This window comes from Theropithecus gelada, chromosome 4 (assembly GCF_003255815.1).
Source record: "Theropithecus gelada isolate Dixy chromosome 4, Tgel_1.0, whole genome shotgun sequence".
NCBI classification, from domain to species: domain Eukaryota; kingdom Metazoa; phylum Chordata; class Mammalia; order Primates; family Cercopithecidae; genus Theropithecus; species Theropithecus gelada.
Genome location: NC_037671.1, coordinates 7,830,277 through 7,849,561, shown reverse-complemented (window position 1 = coordinate 7,849,561; position 19,285 = coordinate 7,830,277). Strand labels below are relative to the sequence as shown.

General features: G+C 42.7%; 1 long non-coding RNA gene across 1 annotated transcript in view; it reads right to left on the bottom strand.

The window, feature by feature from the left end:
• Positions 1-4,124: 4,124 nt before the first annotated feature.
• The window catches only part of LOC112622878, a 71,336-nt gene continuing 56,175 nt past the window's right edge, over positions 4,125-19,285 (bottom strand). The window contains exon 3 of the long non-coding RNA XR_003119044.1: positions 4,125-5,227. This is a non-coding gene — a long non-coding RNA (uncharacterized LOC112622878). The remainder of the gene's footprint in view (positions 5,228-19,285) is intronic.

The following is a 19,285-nucleotide window of genomic DNA, read 5'->3' as shown; positions in this document are numbered from 1 at the left end:
ACAAGCATGTATGTATTAATACTAATAGTGTATTGGTGTTCATAGTCCAAATACAACTTGAATTGCTTTTTGATTATATTTTTTGTCAAATTGATGGTTTTTTGAATATGTCACTCCCACCAAGACAGGGTCATATGAACACCAAGATTTATATTAGTTACATTTTAAGGCTTATTGTATGAGATTTTAGATCTAAGATATGGTGTTCAGCTGTATCTTCGATTAAAATAATAACTGTGGGCCGAAAAAAGAATGCATTATCACTGTCATATTATTGGATTATACAGCTCTGAAGTCAAGTGGGTCCTATACAAACCAGAAAGACAGAGGAATATGAGGAGAACTCATCAGGACAGAAATCACAATTTTAAGGCAGATACATGTTTTTGGAAGATCAACCTTATACAACATGGAGTTCCTGAAACTAAGGAGGTCTAAAAGTAGGGTGACCAACCATCACGGTTTGACATAGACTGATAGATATTTCCTGGGGTGCAGGACCTTCAGTGCTAAGACTGGGGAAGTTTCAGAAAATTCACTGATAATGGAAATCTAAAGTATACTCAGAAATACGTTGATCATCTTATCTAAAAGATGGTGACAGATTGTGGTAGCTAGTCTCCAAAGACAGTTCCCCAATAAATTATACCTTCCTGAATCTGTGACTTTGTGTAATCCTATCCCCTTGAATCTGGGTGGAGATTGGCTTTTTTTTTTTTTTTTTGAGACAGGGTCTCACTTTGTCACCCAGACTGGAGTGCAGTGGCATCATCATGGCTCACTGAAATCTCAACTTCCCTGGGCTCAGGAGATTCTCCCACCGCAGCCTCCCAAGTAGCTGAGACCACAGAGATGGGCCACTATGCCTGGCTAATTTTTGTATGTTTTTGTAGAGAGGGGGTTTCACCATGTTGCCCGGGCTGGTCTCGAATTCCTGGGCTCAAGTGATCCACCCATCTTGCCCAAACTGTTGGCATTACAGGTGTGTGCTACCATGCCCCACGTGTGGCTGATTTTTGACCAACAGAATATGACGGAAGCCATCTTGGTGTGAAATCCAAGACTAGGTCATTAGAAACCTAACAGCTTCCACCTGGGTATCTTGGCATATTTACTCTAAGGGAAACCAGCTGCCATCTAAGGTCAACTAGTTTAAAATCACCAAGCTCAGACTAACCATATGGGGAGCCTGTGTGGACAGAACGCGATGCCTGTGCAGGCCAGCTGTCCCAGCTGTCCCAGCTGAAGCACCAGATGTGTTAGTAAAGAAGCCATGTGGGACATCCAGCCTTCAGAAGACGGCAGCCCTGCGAGAGACTCCAAGTGCGAATCACCCAGCTGAATCCAGTCAGTCCACACAATTATGATAAAAAAATAGTGGAATATCTGAAACCCAGCACTTTGGGAGGCCAAGGCGGGCAGATCACAAGGTCAGGAGATCGAGACCATCCTGGCTAACATGGTGAAACCCCGTCTCTACTAAAAATTCAAAAAATTAGCCAGGCGTGATGGCAGGCACCTGTAGTCCCAGCTACTGGGGAGGCTGAGGCAGGAGAATGGCGTGAACTCAGGAGGCGGAGCTTGCAGTGAGCCGAGATCCGGCCACTGCACTCCAGCCTGGGCGACAGAGCGAGACTCCGTCTCAAAAAAATAAAAATAAAAAAAACAGTGGAATATTATTTTAAGCCACGAATTTTTTCCTTAAAAAAGCTGTGGTAAGCTCATGCTGAAGGTCTATTTCCCTACCTAATCACTAGAGACTTCTTCCTTACTTCTGTGCCTAGGGGAAAGTGCCTGGGCTCTGGGCAGAGTGCCCCGTGCTCATGCAGGTAGACGTTCCCGCTTCCCACTGCAAAGCCCACTAAGCAGCACGATGTCCTGCTCTTTTAGTTATGCAGGCACCACAAGCTCAAAAGGCAGCAGAAAAATACTGACAATAGAGGTAAGGCTGTTCTGGGTAATTCAGTTCATAAAGCTCGCTTTGGAGGATTTCATTTCTCCACGTTAAATACACTATGTTTTTCTTTTGAGATACCTCTTTTCAGCAGGAAAATCTTGCCATCATCATTTCCCATTTGAGTTCCATGAGCTTCTACCTAGAGGCAAAATGGAAATGGAATTTTACAATGAAAGAAGCAGACGGCGAAAAGAATCTGCCATCTTCTTAACAAGCCAGTAACAGGCACCGAAAATCTGAGAGCTGCCAATGACAAGCATGTTCATGCTCAGCGCAGCTGCTCTTTTACAAATCGTGGTAACATAAACAACATAAAATCACCATCAACCATTTCCAGAACATTTTCATCTTCCCAAGCTGAAAGTCTATGTACCCTTTAAACAATAACTGCCCTTTCCTCTCTCCCCGAGTCCCTGGCCACCCCAGTCTACTTTCTACCTCTGTGAGTTTGATTATCTTTGGTACCCTATAAAGTGGAATCACACAGTATTTGTCCTTCTGTGCCTGGCTTACTTCACTTAGCATAGTGTCCTCAAGGTCCCTCCATGTTGCAGCACGTGGCGAGACTTCCTTCCTTTTTAAGGCTGAATCATATTTCATTGTATGGATGGACCACATTTTGGTTATCCACTCATCAGTTGTTGGACATCGGGTTGCTTCCAGCTGTTGGCTATTGTGAATAATGCTGCTATGAGCATGAAATGTGCAAATATCTCTTCCAGACCCTGCTTTCATTTCAAGCCACTGAATGTTGAGGTGGTTTGTTACATAGCAATAGACAACCAGATGTTGAGTGACGATTAGAGCGTGCCACCGACATGGTACGAGGATGATGATCACTGAAGGAGAGAAGTGTGTTGTCCATGTGAGTGCCTGGGGTCCAGCTGGAGAGATTATTAAGCAGGCTGTAGAGTAGTAGCAGTTTAGAAATTGCACTCCTAACTGTGTGTCAACAAAAGAAAAGATTATTCTGGATTTGCATTCAGATTGGGCAGACTGCTAGTGTTCCCTCCACCAGGATGATCTGAGAGCCAAGCTTGGAAAATCGGAAGTGATTGGGTCATCTGGTGCAAGACAGTTTAGCACCATGAATGGCCAATCAAACTTGGATTCCATCACAAACTAGAGGGGATACTTTTTCTTCTGTTGAACTTAATCAGGGCTGAGGAAGAAAAAGAAGAAACCATGGCTACCTTTTTGAAACAAGTCAACAAACAAGTCAGAGAGAGGTTCCAGGCTGCATGTGGGGATCTGGAAGTAAAGCAGGTGAGCCTCGCCCTCCTGAAGCTGGACCCTGCACTGGTGATGAGGATAAGAGGTTTCCCAGCTGTTTAAAAGAAAACAGTGTATCAGCCGGGCATGGTGGCTCACGCCTGTAATCCCAGCACTTTGGGAGGCTGAGGCTGGCCGATCACTTGAGGTCAGGAGTTTGAGACCAGCCTGGCCAACACAGTGAAACCGTATCTCTACTAAAAATACAAAAATTAGCCAGGCATGGTGGTGTGCACCTGTAATCCCAGCTACTCGGGAGGCCGAGGCAGGAGAATCACTTGAACCCGGGAGGCAGAGGTTGCAGTGAGCCGAGATCACGCCACTGCACTCCAGCCTGGGAGACAAGAGTGAAACTCCGTCTAAAAAAAAAAAAAACCCCACAATAAACAGTGTATCAATACAAAAACTTTGAGGTATGCTAAGGCCAATGGAGAGGAAAGTTCCACACAGTTCCCAAGACAAAGGTGTGCACCACACCACAGGGCCGCACAGGGAAGCAGGAGGCAGAGCGAGAGGGGGGCTGTGGACAAATGCCTTTTTTGTGTGGTTTCCATAGGAAGAAACAAGAAGGCAAAGTAAAGAGGCTCAGGATTGACCGGTTTGCTAGTTTCAGCAGGCTCTGAGGTATAGGGGCTGTCCCTAGCTGTCTGGTACCCGACTTTGGGTGATTAGGGAAAGTGGATAGTGGCCCAGCATGTGAGAGACCAATAAAGGAGGTGGTTGGGGTGTGGGCTCTGGATTGGTTGGTTTGTATTTGAAAAGTGCACCCCTGGGAGGAGGAGGACTTCCGAGGAATGGGGGGTGGCACAGAGGAGGCGACAAGGGAAGCCTGAGGCTGAAGCAAAGCATATTGTTGGGTTTTCCAGATCAAGGAATGTTTGGTACACGCATGTAGGACAGATGTTAAAACATTGACTTTATGGATGCCAGAAACATGGTCAATACATTTGGCCCTATGACACTTTAACATCAAACTAAGGCATCTTTGCAGCGATGATGGATGAGACTTAGAAAGAAGGCCATCATTTGCCCTAAATAGTATAGAAAATATTTTTTATGAGAGTTGAAAGGAGGAACAAAAATCAAAGTATAAGGAGTCCTTGTAGGCCAGCCTGTATCTAAGTTTCCCATTCATATGACATTAGCAGGGGAAATAGATTCAAAATTTCCAGGATCTCTACCAATATCTTGGTGGATTGCAGAGTATGTTAAAAGTATGAGATAGATATATACCTCTCAAAAAAAGTGGACAATAATAATATCTTGGTGTATTTCTCAGGTCATGGTGGTAAGTGCTGCAGTTATGTTGTTGGAGGGTATGATCTGAGAAGTCAGTAAAATACATGTGAAGATTGGTGATATTTGTGTGTAACCAAGGGGATGGGGTGGTTGTGGTGGTAACAGTTGGGGACAGGGTAGGAGGTCCTGGTGGAAAGCTGGAGGGTGGAATAGAAGTCACTAGGGAGTGTATGACCCTCTCCCCAGGGTCCAAAGGATTCACTGACCTGCGGCAGCTGCCTTCTGGGGAAAACAATACTCTTCGTTAATTTTAGAATGGCATTGAGAGTAGTAGCTTCTACCAGATTTTCCTTTAGGCGTGGAGGGGAGGGTGCATGTTTTGGCAGAGAGCAAGGAACATACCAGGATCATAGGCCAAGCAGATAGTAAATTCAGGAAACACAATAGAGCTCCTAATTCCAAAGAAGAAAAGCAATAAATGTCCCATGTCCATTTTGTCAGCATCTTGGGAGAGGCATTCCATGGGTGTCACTGGGGTGGAGGCTTTAGTGTCCGGGTGATGCATCTCTAATAGCGATGTCTTGGGCTAGGGTGATGTTGTCTAAGGTGATGTCATCTCCAGCTGCAAGCTTCTGAGCAATGTCATCTGGGATGTGGGTCTGAGGTGCCCTGTGCAACTGCAGAAAGGTGGATGTGATTAAGACCTTGTCTGCAAAGATAGTGCGCAATGGCAAAGCTGTTGAGGTCCCCCTGGGTAGCCTAGGTAAGGTAAATTGTGACCCGTTAGAGGTGAAGGCAAACTGTGTGAAGGGTTTTTGAAGGGGGCAATGAACAGAACACAGTAGCCAAATCTGTAATAATAAAATACCAGCTATTGACTGGGTGCTGTCGATTATTTTAACAATACTGAAATATTGCATATGGAGCTTTTTTTTTTTTTTTTGCTAGGAACTTCTGGTTTTTATTTTTTAAATATCATTTAATAAGAGAAACAGTCAACCAAATTAAAAAAAATTAGGTTGGATTAATTTACAATAAAATAATCAACTTAAAATATCAGCCCCTCCATTTAGGGCCAAGGAGGCCAATAGTTCCTGTTTAAACAGCAGAATTGCACAATTGTTTTTACCTATATTTGATGACACACAAAAATAAAAGTCTTACAATTTCTGCTGACACCCTCCCCGCCCTCCAGAGTAGAGTTCATACAATTGCATCTTAGATCAGTACTCAGGCTTTTAAAAATCATCTCACATTTTGAAAGATAATACAACTACTCTGGTAACAATAATACAATAATACTTTTAAAACAATTCTTACAGAAAACAAATACCTTAGATAATTCTGTGGCACATTAGACTGCTCAAAGAAACAGCGAAGATGAACAATAATGTACAAGAATTATAGTCCCTTGTTTATAGAAACCATCCAAATAAAATATTTTCCCTAATTTTCCTTACTTCTTATAGTTTGTTAGCAGAGATGAATTACAAGAAGCTGAATACACCATTTTTTGGTTCTTGGTTATAGCTGCCAGCTTAGGAATTCATGACTATAAATATCAAGCAAATGTGATTATACTCACAAGTTCTGGAATGGGAAAAAACCCCAGATATCTCTAAAGTGTTTCTCTATCCTTTCTTTCAAGTCATGACAAAAAAATTCACAGCAGTTTAAAGGATGGTGAAAGACTGAACATGGGCCCACTAAAATAGAGATTAATTTTACGTATTACACTCCCATAGTAAAAATTGTAATAAGTATGATATTGTATTAAGTAACATTCTATAGTAAGCTGTTGGAGCAAATACAGCATTTAACAGGTTCATTTACGGACCAGGCATAGTAGCCTTTAGACAGAACATCTTATTTTCACACTCTTCAACATGTAACCTTTAAAAAACCAAAAGAAATATGTAATTTATGACAGCTGGCCAGGCACTTAATTTGGGGAAAGAGAAGGATTCTGAGGTAAACGAGAATTATTTTTAGCAATCACAAACATAGCCTATAAACCACATTTTACACCACACTGAAGTTATTCAGCTTTTAACTATAAGTTTGTCACTCCTTTGTGCCAAAATTCACACCTAGGTGTAACTTTATTTTTTGAGCCGAGTCTCACTCTGTCACCCAGGCTGGAGTGCAGTGGCGTGATCTCCGCTCACTGCAACCTCCACCTCCTGTGTTCAAGTGATTTTCCTGCCTCAGCCTCTCAAGTAGCTGGGATTACAGGGACGGGCCACCATGCCCAGCTAATTGTAACTACTTAAGAAGCTCTTCAAAGAACATACTCAAGTCTGAATCTTGGCCCTGCATATGGGACTCTTCATGCATGGAACCACAGCATTAAGGTTGCAGTAATCCACCATCAGGCGCCACTGATTTTTTTCTGCTTCCCAAAATTTTGACAAAATTGGATTGTCAAATGGAGAAGCAGTAAAGATAACCATTCTATTAATTAGGTTTTTATTGATACATAATAGGCGTACATATTTTGGGGGGTAATGTGATACTTTGATACATTCATATAATGTGTAATAATCAAATCAGGGTAATTGGGATATCATCACTTTAAACATTTATCTTTTCTTTATGCTGAAAACATTCAAATTATTCTCATAGTTGAAGCTGTTTTGAAATATACAATAGATTATTGTTTTCTATAGTCACTCAACTCATTGATGGAGTACTAAATCTTATTTCTTCTTTCTTCTTCTTCTTCTTCTTTTTTTTTTTTAGAGATGAGGTCTCACTATGTTGCCCAGGCTGGTCTTGAACTCCTGAGCTCAAGAAATCTCCCCATTTTGGCTTCCCAAAATGCTGAGATTGCAGGTATGAGTCACGATGCCTGGCCTTCTTTCCTTAAAAGACATTTCTTTATCTATGTATCTATGTATGTGTGTATGTATGTATCTATGTATCTATGTATGTATGTATATATATGTATGTATGTATGTATGTATGCATGTATCTATCTATCTATCTATCTATCTATCTATCTATCTATCTATCATCTATTTGTCTACTGTTAGAGACAGGGCCTCACTCTGTCACCCAGGCTGGAGTGATCATAGCTTGTCTCAACCTCTTGAGCTCAAATGACCCTCCCACCTCAGCCTCCCAAGTAGCAGGGACTACAGGCATGCACCACCATGCTCAGCTAATTTTTTTGTATTTTTTGTAGAGATGGGATCTCACTACGTTGCCCAGGCTGTTTAAAGCTACATTCCTTCTGAAATTGATTTTTGTGGGTAGTTTAGGATATGTTTCAAGATTTTCTTTTTGCATATGGCTAATTGATCTATCAACATTAATTTCTTAAGTATATTTTTAATCACTAATCTACAGTATTTTCTTTGTCACAGATATGTGTCCACACATGTTTGGGTCTGTTTTTAGGCTCTGTTCTATTCCATTGGTCTATTTTCTATTCTTATTTCAACATTACTCCCTTAATTCCTGTGGCTTTATATTAAATCCTTATATCTGTAAGTTAATTTCTTTTATTTAGTTCTTTCTTCTTAAGAATGTCTTGGCTTTTCTTGGTCCTTTTCACCTCACATAAATTTTAGATCAGATTTTCAGTTTCCATACCTAAAACCCTGTGGGGAGTTTGACTTATTTAGTTTTAATTTTTAATTGGATGTCAGAATGCTCCCTTTCTCTGTTTCCAATTTTTATTATTATAATTATGATGTTTCATAGATGATAGCAGGATTACTAAATATCAGAAAGCAGGGTCAGTATTTATATATTTTTTAATGTTAAACACATCCTGGCCGGGCGTGGTGGCTCATGCCTGTAATCCCAGCACTTTGGGAGCCTGAGGGGGGTTGATCACCTGAAGTCAGGAGTTCGAGACCAGCCTGACTAACATGGAGAAACCCCATCTCTACTAAAAATACAAAATTAGCCAGGCATGGTGGCAGGCACCTGTAATCCCTGCTACTCCGGAGGCTGAGGGAGGAAAATCACTTGAAACCAGGAGGCAGAGGTTGTGATGAGCCAAGATCCTGCCACTGCACTCCAGCCTGGGCTACAAGAGCGAAACTCCATCAAACAAACAAACAAACAAAAAAAAAGACATATCCTGCAAGAAGAAACCCCTTTTAAAGTTTATAACTGGTCGTCACAATAGATTTGTCAGCATAGCCATGCAATCAAGATTGGTGGATCAATCTGGAATTTTATGAGAAGCTCCAAAACCTGGGAGGATTAGGAGAAATGGATGGAGCTCTTAATTGTTTCTGCAGAAACGAACTATGGGAGGGTTCACAAAACTCCCAGGAATCTATAGACATATCCCAATGAGTCCAGATTTCTCAAAAACGTTTTTAAATGTTGTATTTTACAGGATAACCTTAAAAAATGAGATAAGCATATTCTGGATCTTTTCGATGACCTTTAAAAAATTAAACAAGTCGTATAATATCTATGCCCAAATCATGGTAAAGAAAACCAGAGAGTGATATATAAATTTCTTAATGTTTTTCATATCATACGTCACAGATTCACCTGAAACCTGTAAGCCTCATTTCACCTGGTGGATGGGGTAGACTTACTGGATGAGGGCTTTAAAGATGTCCACTGTTTCATGTATCAGTAAGCTCTACAATCACCTACCAGATTTTAGTAATACTTGGTACTTTTTTGTTTTATTTGAGATAGAGTTTCACTCTTGTTGCCCAGGCTGGAGTGCAATGGTGTGATCTCGGTTCACTGCAACCTCCACCTCGTGAGTTCAAGCGATTCTCCTGCCTCAGCCTCCCAAGCAGCTGAGCTGGAATTACAGGCATGCGCCACCATGCCCAGCTAATTTTGTATTTTTAGTACAGACAGGGTTTCTCCATGTTGGTCAGGCTGGTCTCAAACTCCCGATCTCAGGTGATCCACCCTGCCTCGGCCTCCCAAAGTGCTGGGATTACAGGCATAAGCCACCGCACCTGGCCCAATAATTGATACTATTACTTTAAATACAAAGATAGGCTATCACAATAAAAATCAATATGCCCTTACAAAAACCTATTTCAGTCTTACAAATTTACCAGCATGACAACTATTTTAATTTCATCTCATAATATATATGTTATCTTGTTACTGAATCCAGCAAGCATTCTACCAAAGCGGGTAAAAGCTGCTCAGACACTTCCCTGTACCTGTAAGTCAATCAATGTCCAAGGGTGACGTGTCCATCAGGTGGCTTCCAGGTAAATCTGACAGCTGATTCATTTTCCAACAGGAGGTCAGAAGGATCCTTCTCCCAGTGAAATGGCCCAGGAGCTCAATATCACAGGGTGCTCACTTTCACGGTTTAGGATTATAATACTATCTACATTGAAAACAGTTAGGGTGGGAGTTGGGGCTGAGTGAGTGGCTGTACTTACTAATTATGTAGATATTAGGGGCCAAAGATGGAAAGAGACTTTGGTTGAAGACACAGAGTATTATAAACCGTTTCAGAACATAGAAGGAGAGTTGGGTGAAGCTCAAAAACGTAAATCCGTGTCCCATTTTAAATAAAGTGATATCAAAAAAATAAGATAACTAGGATATATTTAAGCAGGAGATGAAAGATCTCTACAAGCACAACAAAACACATCTGAAAAAAATCATCAATGACACGAGCAAATGGAAAAACATTGCATGCTCATGGATTTGAAGAGTCAGTGTTGTTAAAATGGCCATACTGCCCCAAGCAATCTACAGATTCAACACTATTCCTACAAAACTATCAACGTCATTTTTCACAGAATTAGAAAAAATTCTTCTAAAATTCATATTGAACTGAAAAATAGCCCTAATAACCAAAGCAATCCTAAGCAAAAAGAATAAAGCCAGAGGCATCATACTATCTGGCTTCAAACTATACGATAAGGCTACAGTGACCAAAACAACATGGTACTTGCACAAAAAACAGGCACATAGACCAATGGAACAGAATAAAGAACCTAAAAATAAAGCCACACACCTACAACCATCTGATCTTAGACAAAGCTGATGAAAACAAGCAATGGGGAAAGGACTTCCTATTCAATAAATGGTGCTGGGATAACTGGCTAGCCAGAAGAATGAAACTGGACCCCTGCCTATCACCATTTACAGAAGTTAACTCGACGTAGATTAAAAACTTAAGTGTAAATTCTCAAACTATAAAAATCCTAGAAGATAACCTAGGAAATACCCTTCTCAACCTCTGCCTTGGCAAATAATTTATGGCTAAGTCCTCAAAAACAACAGCTGCAACAAAAACGAAAATTGACAAATGGAACCTAATTAAGCTAAAGAGTTTCTGCAAAATAAACTATGAACAGAGTAAATGGACAAACAATAGAATGAGAGAAAATATTCACAAACTATGTATCCAACAAAGGTCTAATATCCAGAATCTGTAAGAACTTAAATCAACTAGCAAATACTAAATAACCTCCTTTAAAAGTGGGCAAAGTACATGAACAGACACTTCCTAAAATTAGACATACAAGCAGCCAACAAAGATATGAAAAAAATGCTCATCATTATTAATTATCAGAGAAATGCAAATCAAAATGCAATGAGACACCATCACACACCAGTCAGAATGGCTATTATTAAAAAGTCAAAAAATAACAGATATTGGTAGGGCTGCAGAGAAAAGGGAATGCCTATGCACTGTTGGTGAGAATGTAAATTAGTTCAGCCACTGTGGAAAGCAATTTGCAGATGCCTCAAAGAACTAAAAACAGAACTACACAGCAATCCCATTACTTGGTATATACCCAAAGGAAAACAAACCGTTCTACCAAAAAGACACATACACCTGCATGTTCATCACAGCACTATTCACAATAGCAAAGACATGGAATCAACCTAGGTGCCCATCAGTGGTGAACTGGATAAAGAAAATGCAGTACATACATGCCATGGAATACTACACAGCCATAAAAAAGAACGAAATCATGTCCTTGGCAACACCATGCATGCAGCTGCTGGCCATTATCCTAAGTAAATTAATGCAGGAACAGAATACCAAATACCACATATTCTCACTTATAAGTCGAAGCTAACCGTTAGGTACCCATGGACATAAAGATGGGAACAGTGAACACCGGGGACTCCTAGATGGGGAAGACAGGGAAGGGGCAAAGGTTGAAAAACTACCTAATGGGTGCTGTGCCAGCATGCTACCTGGGTGATGGGTTCAGACATACCCGAAACCTCAGCCTCATGCAATATACCCTTGTAACAACTCTGCACATATACTCCCCAAATCTAAAATAAAAGTTGAAAATAAATGAAGTGATAATATTGTTCAGGCACAGGCTGGGGTTTGCCTTTTGGCTCAGTATCCTTTGGGTTTGAGGAATGATGTGGGCATCATCTGTTGATCCTGATCGGAGCAGCGATGCTCCGGAAGCAAGGTCTTCCCCTGGGAATCTGGGCCACTGAAGGTCTAGGCAGTGAGCAGGAAGATGTTAGGTTATTCCAGAAATCGGCTGCTGAGCCTCCGCTGCCTGCAACATGCCCTCTCGGTGCTGAGAGTCGCCGTACAGAGGAGAGCCCCATTCAGGGTGCATACTTCGGGGATTTTAATGGGACTGTTCTTTTGTTTGTTTTTGTTTTTTATTTTTCGAGACAGGGTCTTGCTGTGTCCCCCAGGCTGGAGTACAGTGACCATATAGCTCACTGCAACCTCAAACTCCTGGGCTCAAGGGATCCTTCTGCCCCCGCCTCCCAAGTAGTTGGGACTGCAGGTACACATCACCATGCCTAGCTCGTTTTTAATGTTTTTGTAGAAATGGGGTCTCCCTTTGTTGCCAAGGCTGGTCTCGAACTCCTGAGCTTAGGCAATCCTCCTGGCTTGGCCTCCCAAAGTGCTGTGATGACAGGCATGAGCCACTGCACCGGCCTAAAGGGACCGTTTTAAAGGAATTGCTTTGTGAGCAGTGATGAATCTGCTGCCAAAAAAGTAAATCAGAGCTGGAAGTAGGTCAGGGTCTTCATGCCCTTCAGGGGCCAGATGGACACCGGCTGAGGCAGCTATGAGTCTTCTGTGGTGGAAACTGGGTTGTAGAGCTGAGGTTTCATCGCACAGTACTGGGTTTATGAAATCTATCCAGTAGGGAAGATATCAGCTGTCAACTGCCAGTTATTTCTTGAGAGTTTTGGGTTTTCTTTTCTTTTTAGTCAGGGAAAATGAGAGTGAGAGAGAAGGAAAAGGAAGCAACCAATTAGTGGCCTCAAGACCATTAATAATCACAAATCTCATTAAGCACGATTCTGACTCACAGCTTGCTTAAAGTTAAATTGCCATTTTCAATGTTCAAATTGTGAATTTGGTGGCATAAGGTTGTTCCTTCATACTGTAATTGGAAAACTTTGGGGCAGGACTCTAGGACTTACTTTTGACCCTCATTCCACCCCTTACCCTGCTCTTCATTGTTCTAAAAAATGGGGACACAGATTGATTGAATACATACTATTTAAGTTTCATGAAAGCAGGAATATGTTTGCTCTGGTCACTATTGTATTCCCAGCACTTAGAACAGTGCCTGGAATATAGTTGGTTCTCAATAAATATTAATTGAGTAAATGCTATCTTACACATTACCTTGCTTTGAAATCTAAGACAAAACAATACTAATAGCTTTTAAGTAATGATGGCTTCTGGTAAGCTTCATACCAATTTCCCTTGTAGTGTTACATATTTATTTTTAAAGCAACAACTCGTTTATTTAGATTAATGAAAACAAATACTGTATTGTGAGCCCACCTTTTCAGTGTTCCAGTGATATCAGGCAATCTTAAATTTTAACCATAAATAATTTTGATAAAAGAAACATATGCAAACAGCCCATAAACCAGGTGTGGCTGTTCATCCAGACTTTGCAGGCTTAACCCAAATATTTGAGGCAGGTTTTAAAAAATACAATCTAAAGAGACAAGACTTCTCAATACTGGAGCAGTGATGTGCTTCAGAGACCTAGATAACAGGGGGGTTTTGAAGGGCACCCTCCTAGGAAGGACCTCCTAACTTCTCAGTTTCTGCCTCTGTTGACTCAGAAAGGAGCTCCCAGTGGTGTGACTTGAGCGTGTCCCGTGCCCACAGGTCTCCTGAGAAAGTGGACTGTGTCTTCTCAATGTCCGGGCCCAAGGAGAAGGTGTTGAACTGAAGGGAAACTCATTTAGAGGGAGGCCTTTATCTCAGGAGAGAAACCGATGTAAGTTCTCAGTCCAGCAGGAAGGAGAGTGACTATCTGAAGCAATCAGATGCTTTCTTTGCAGAGGGATTTGAATTAGAAACTGTAGAGACCATCAGCACTCGCTAGTCTGGACAGAAGCAGATGGCAGGCAGAGACAGCAGTGGTAGAAGTAACGAGTCAGGACAAACCATGGCCAAGCAGGGCTGAGCGGCCAGGGCTCTGTGACAGCAGCCCCAGCTCCCGGAGCAGCAAATGCCAACTCAGCGGAGGCAGCTGGTGTTGCCTCTCAGAGCTGCTGTGGAAACCGTGTGCGGGCTGCCTGTGAATGACCTTCCTTTCAGGCTCCCGTAGCCTGCCGAGGCTCTCTCTGTTCTTTCCTTCCTATCTCCTTGGCTAACCTGGAAGGGCCTAATTAACACACGTGTAAATTAAGATCTCCTCTGGCTCAATATTCTAGAATTACACTGAGAAAGCTCATTGATTCAGACCACTTCTTCCACATTTTTAATTATTTGATTTGGATTAAACTGGAGTTTATTTTGCTCAACAAAATTTTATTATAGATAGCTCAAATTAAAAAGAGAGGGGGCAGAGGAATTACTTAAAATATTTAAGGGAACATGCTCTTAATTTAACATGTTAATTTTAAACTATTTATTAAAAATTCATGACACAAGGAAGTTCAGTTGGATAAAATAAATAGAATTGTTAAGCTTTGTGCTTTTTTTCAGAGAATATTTATTGTCCTTTCTTTGGGCCAGGCTCTATGCTAAATTCCAGAACACAACATCAAATTAAGTAAATAGGCATGATACTGTAGTTTAATTTAAAAATAAAAGTGCAACATAAGAAATATCTTGAAGTATTGTTTTTCACCACCATCCCAAACATGTCTATATGTATACACATATACTAATATACATACATACGTATGTGTAGGGGGAGGAGGAAGGAAGGAAGGAGGGAAGGAAGGAGGGAAGGAAGGAAGGAAGGAAAAGGAAAGAAAAGGAAAGGAAGGAAAGGAAGAAAGAAAGGAAGGAAAAGGGAAGGAAGGAAAAGAAGGAAAGAAGGAAGGGAGGAAAGAAAGGAAGGAAGGGAAGGGAAGGAAGGGAAGGAAAGGAAGGAAGGAAGGAGGGAGGGAAGGAAGGAAGGAGGGAAGGAAAGGGAAAGGAAAGGAGAGGAAGGAAGGAAGGAAAGGAAAGGAAGTAAGGAAGGAAAGGAAAGGAAGGAAGGAAGGAAAGGAAGGAAGGGAAGGAAGGAAGGGAAGAAAGGGAAGGGAAGGAAGGAAGGGAGGGAGGGAAGGAGGCAAAGGAAAAAGAAGGGAAGGAAGAAAGGGAAGAAAGGAAGGAAGGGAAAGGAGAAAGGAAGGAAGGAAGGAAGCAAGGAAGGAAGGAAGGAAGGAAAGAAGAAAGGAAGGAAGGAAGGAAAGAAGGAAGGAAGGAAGGAAAGAAGGAAGAAGAAAGAGCCTTGCCTTGAAGCAGCTAGTGGGGGAGGTGCAGGAGTGTGCGGCTGATCTCGCTGCTGTGATGTGCACTGAGCCAGAGGTGTGTGCAGGGCGTGTCACCTGGCGCCGAAGAGGAAATTCTCAGCCGCCCTAGGGGAGGGTCCCGAGAGACTTCCTGGGCACCACGGGGGCTGCGGCTTAACAGACTGATCTGGGTGACTAGAGGGAGAGGAGAGGGCACCCCAGGAAAAGCAACTTCAGGCAACTACAGAGAGTTCAATGGGACAGGAGCCCCTGGGCTAAGGATAGTGGGAAGCACAGCTGATTCTTGTGATTCGAGGTAGTTATGTTCTACGAATGTGCTTCAAATCCTGAACTAGCAATCACTGAGCTATTTCTCCTGGGGAAAGCATGGGTTGGGTTCTGTGAACCTCTGGTTACAACATTTTTATCAGCTGAAACACTATTTGTGTTACATAGGTTTGTTTACCAACAAACCTGTAGAACATGCAGGTCTCGTCGGCACTGAGAACCTGCCCTTCCACATAACCCTTTTCCTGTACAGCACTCAGAGGGTGTTCTCACAACTCTCCCGCAGCCTCCTGATCTGCAGAACCCGCCTCGCCTGCAGGTTTAACCTTTTTCACATTGTATCACCTTCTGGAACATGGGAGCCAGTCAGCGCTAGCTGAGAAGGGCTTAACATTGTCCTGACTGTAAACTTCTTTGGCTTTTAGACTCACAACAGTGTTGCTACCATGCTTTTTGGGAAAAAAAAAAATCATTTATTGTCAGTCTTTGCATTTCTATAAAGGAATACCTAGGCTGGGTAATTTATAAAGAAAAGTTTATTTGGCTGTTGGTTCCGCAGGCTGTACAGGAAGCATGGTGCCAGCATCTGCTTCTGCTAGAGGGTTCAGACTGCTTCCGCTCATGGCAGAAGGCGCAGGGGAGCCGGCGAGTCACATGGCGAGAGAGGAAGCAAGAAAGAGAGGAAGAGATGCCAGGCTCTTTTTAACAATCAGTTCTCATGGAAACTCAGAAGACCGAGAACTCATTCATTACCGCAAGGATGACTCCAAGCCATTCGTGAGGGACCAGACTCTGTGACCCAAACGCCGCCCACCAGGCCCCGTCTCCCACGCTGGGGGTCACATTTCAACATGAGATTTGAATGGGACAGACATCCACACTGTATCAGACATCATCTCACGAATCCACAAATTCAGCTGCTTTTCTTTCTTTTCTGTAGTTTCACAACCTACTATAGAAGCACTTTCCAGAGGGGCCTGCAGAAGTGAATTTCCTCTTCCATGGCCTCGATGTACCTGGCTGTTGATTCAGTAACACTGAACTCACTGCCAACAGCACTGCAACTCATGCTGAAGGCAGCTCATCCAGCTCACGCTGAAGGCAGCTCATGCAGCTCACGCTAAAGGCAGCTCATGCAGCACACGTATTGTCTCCACAGGTACATCGCAGCCTCCTGCACTCAGAGACAGTAGACAGCACTTCAGCACCGTGCCCGGGAGCATTTTAAACAGCAGAATCACCAAAAAAGTACAGAAATGCAAAAGCATGGCCCTGGATAGACAGCAGGAAGGACCACTTGTTTACAGTGTGAGAGGCAGATGGGTCACCTGGCTTCGCCTCAGCTGGGCACAGGTGCCTTGCACTACTCAGATATTTTCCCTGCTCTGTACAAGCCTGCGAATCACTGTGAAGCCACAAGTATTGATTTGGTTTACAAATACGTTTTAGTGAAGAGGTGAATTTGCAAGTACAGAATCCAGAAATAATGAGATCGGACTGTAAGGCTGCAGACGAAGATGGAGAGGCTGCTGCCAAGTGAAGGGCCGGCTCTTGTCCCAGAAGCTGTGGACTGCCACTGGAGTGTTTTAAGCAAGGGAGTGGCTTGATCTGTGTTGCAGGAACAGCACCTTTTCTCAGCTTAAAGTGTGGCTTGAAGAGAGGAAGATGGGAGACTGGTAGGGCGATGGATGTATCCAGGCGAGGATGAGGGTGGGTGAACCGAGCCAGGGGTAGAGGTCCTCGGAGGAGCGGATCTGAGAGCTCTGTGAGTCTCGGGTCCTGGCAACGAGGCGGCGGTGAGTGGTGAGGGGGAGGCATTGAGGACAGCGCCTGGGTCCCTGGCTGGGGCACATGCTGGGGTGTAGGGCAGTGGTCAAGGGCCCTAGCCTTGGAGTCAGACACCCCGGATTTTAAATCCAGTCTCCACCACTGGAGGGCTGTGTGGCTTAGACGTGCTCCCCCACTTCCCTAAGCCTATTTGTTTTATTTCTAGTATAAAGATTCTGTGTGGCAGGAAGAACACACCCCCTGGAGTTATTCTGAAATCGAAATGAGTGCTGGTGCTTTTCACCTGAACAAGGAAAACGGGGAGAGAAGCAGTATGTGGGGTGGGAGGGACAAGGAGAGGAGTCTGTCTGGGCGTGGGGAGTTGGACCTGCCGTGGACACCCACGGACAAATATCCTGAGGCCGTCTGATGTTTCCTGGGGCTGCGGGGGTGGGGGGAGTGGGAAGCTGGGGTGGAGACACAGACTCGGGCAATGCCAGCAGGTAGGAGGCTGCTACCGCCATGAAGAGCAGGCAGTGCCAGGATCAGAGGCCGGGGTAAAGCCTGCGGAATTCCCACATTTCGGAAGAGGTAGGGAAGGAGGACTAGGAAGAGCAGCGGGATGAGGAAGAGGAGGAAAAGCAGGAGGGTGTGGAGGGACGGGAGGCGGGGAGGAGGAGTTCCAGGAGGGAGTGGCCGGGGTGACTGTTCTGAAAGCATGGACTGGAGGCCACAGCGGATTTGGGCTGCAAGGAACCCGGGAGATCTTTTAGCCTAATCCTCTTTTAGTCTCCATCCCGTCCGGATGAAGACAGCGAGATTCAAAAGTAAAGTCAGTTGTACTGTGACTTCACAGCAGGATACCCTAACTCCTAATTCATAATAAAACTACAGACATCCTCAGTTCAAAATTCTTCCTGTTCAGTCACACTGGGCTTTCTCCCAATGTGACAAAATTATTGAGACTTTACTGACTTACTGAACAGCTGTGCTCTTTGCCATGTACTAAGATGCTGTGTAGTCAAACTGCGCCTCTGAAATCTATTTTTATTGTACATTTAACAAATTTTGCTGTAAACAATAAGTTTAAAAACAATAGTCATAACTCATTAAACTGTATCTTTTAATTTTAATATATGTTATTATACCTCAATGAAGCTCAGTTTTAAAAAACAGTGAACAAAAAGTTGAGCTATTAAAACTAAAAGGTAATTATTTGCTAATTTGTATACCGAGATCCAAGAAATAGAAATATAGGAATATTTGGAACTTGCTCCTTCTTACAGCCTTGAGGGAACCGCTTATCCCTTATTACATCTTGGTTTCCCTCAATGAAACCAGAAAATATTGTCTTGCGAGACTGCTCATAGTTAATTAATACGTATGAAATTATTGAATCTAAATATTAAATACTTGATGATATTGTATGGTAAATATTATCTAACTGCATTTATAAATACTAGCATTTTTACAGCCTAGTTGTAATCACAAAGTATAGCCCATTTAAAATGTGCACAAATATATGCATATATATTTTTTCCTATGAAAGTAGGAAAAGAAAGTCGAAATTATGCAAGAACAAAGTAGGAAAATATGCCTTTCATATAAGATTGAGTGTTTCCATTGATCAATATAATTTTTAAAATGTGATGATTCTGTTTTCACTTAATTGGTTATGTCATTTGCACTCTACCTACCTGAGATATTAATAAAATTGCACATGATGTAAATAGCAGGAAACAAAAAGAACTGCTGGCCTTATTCATAGGTAATAAAGAGAACCAGATGATGAAATTGTCTGAAAATAAGACATTTTGTTTATTCAAAAGTTACTTCTGCTCCAGGGATCCAAGTAATAGAGCTTTGTATTTTTGGAGGAAATGATGCCATAAATCAAGGTATCACAACCTCAGCACTGCTGAGGTTTGGGGCAGCTGGATAACTCTGTTGTGGGGGATGTCTTGTGGGCTGTGGGATGTTTAGCAGCATCCCTGGCCTCTGCCCACTAGATGCCAGTAGCACCCCCTCTCTCATTTGTCACAACCAATTGTCCCCAGGGGGCAAAACTGCCCCCAGTTGAGAAACACTCCTATAAGTAGCATGTTGATGCTG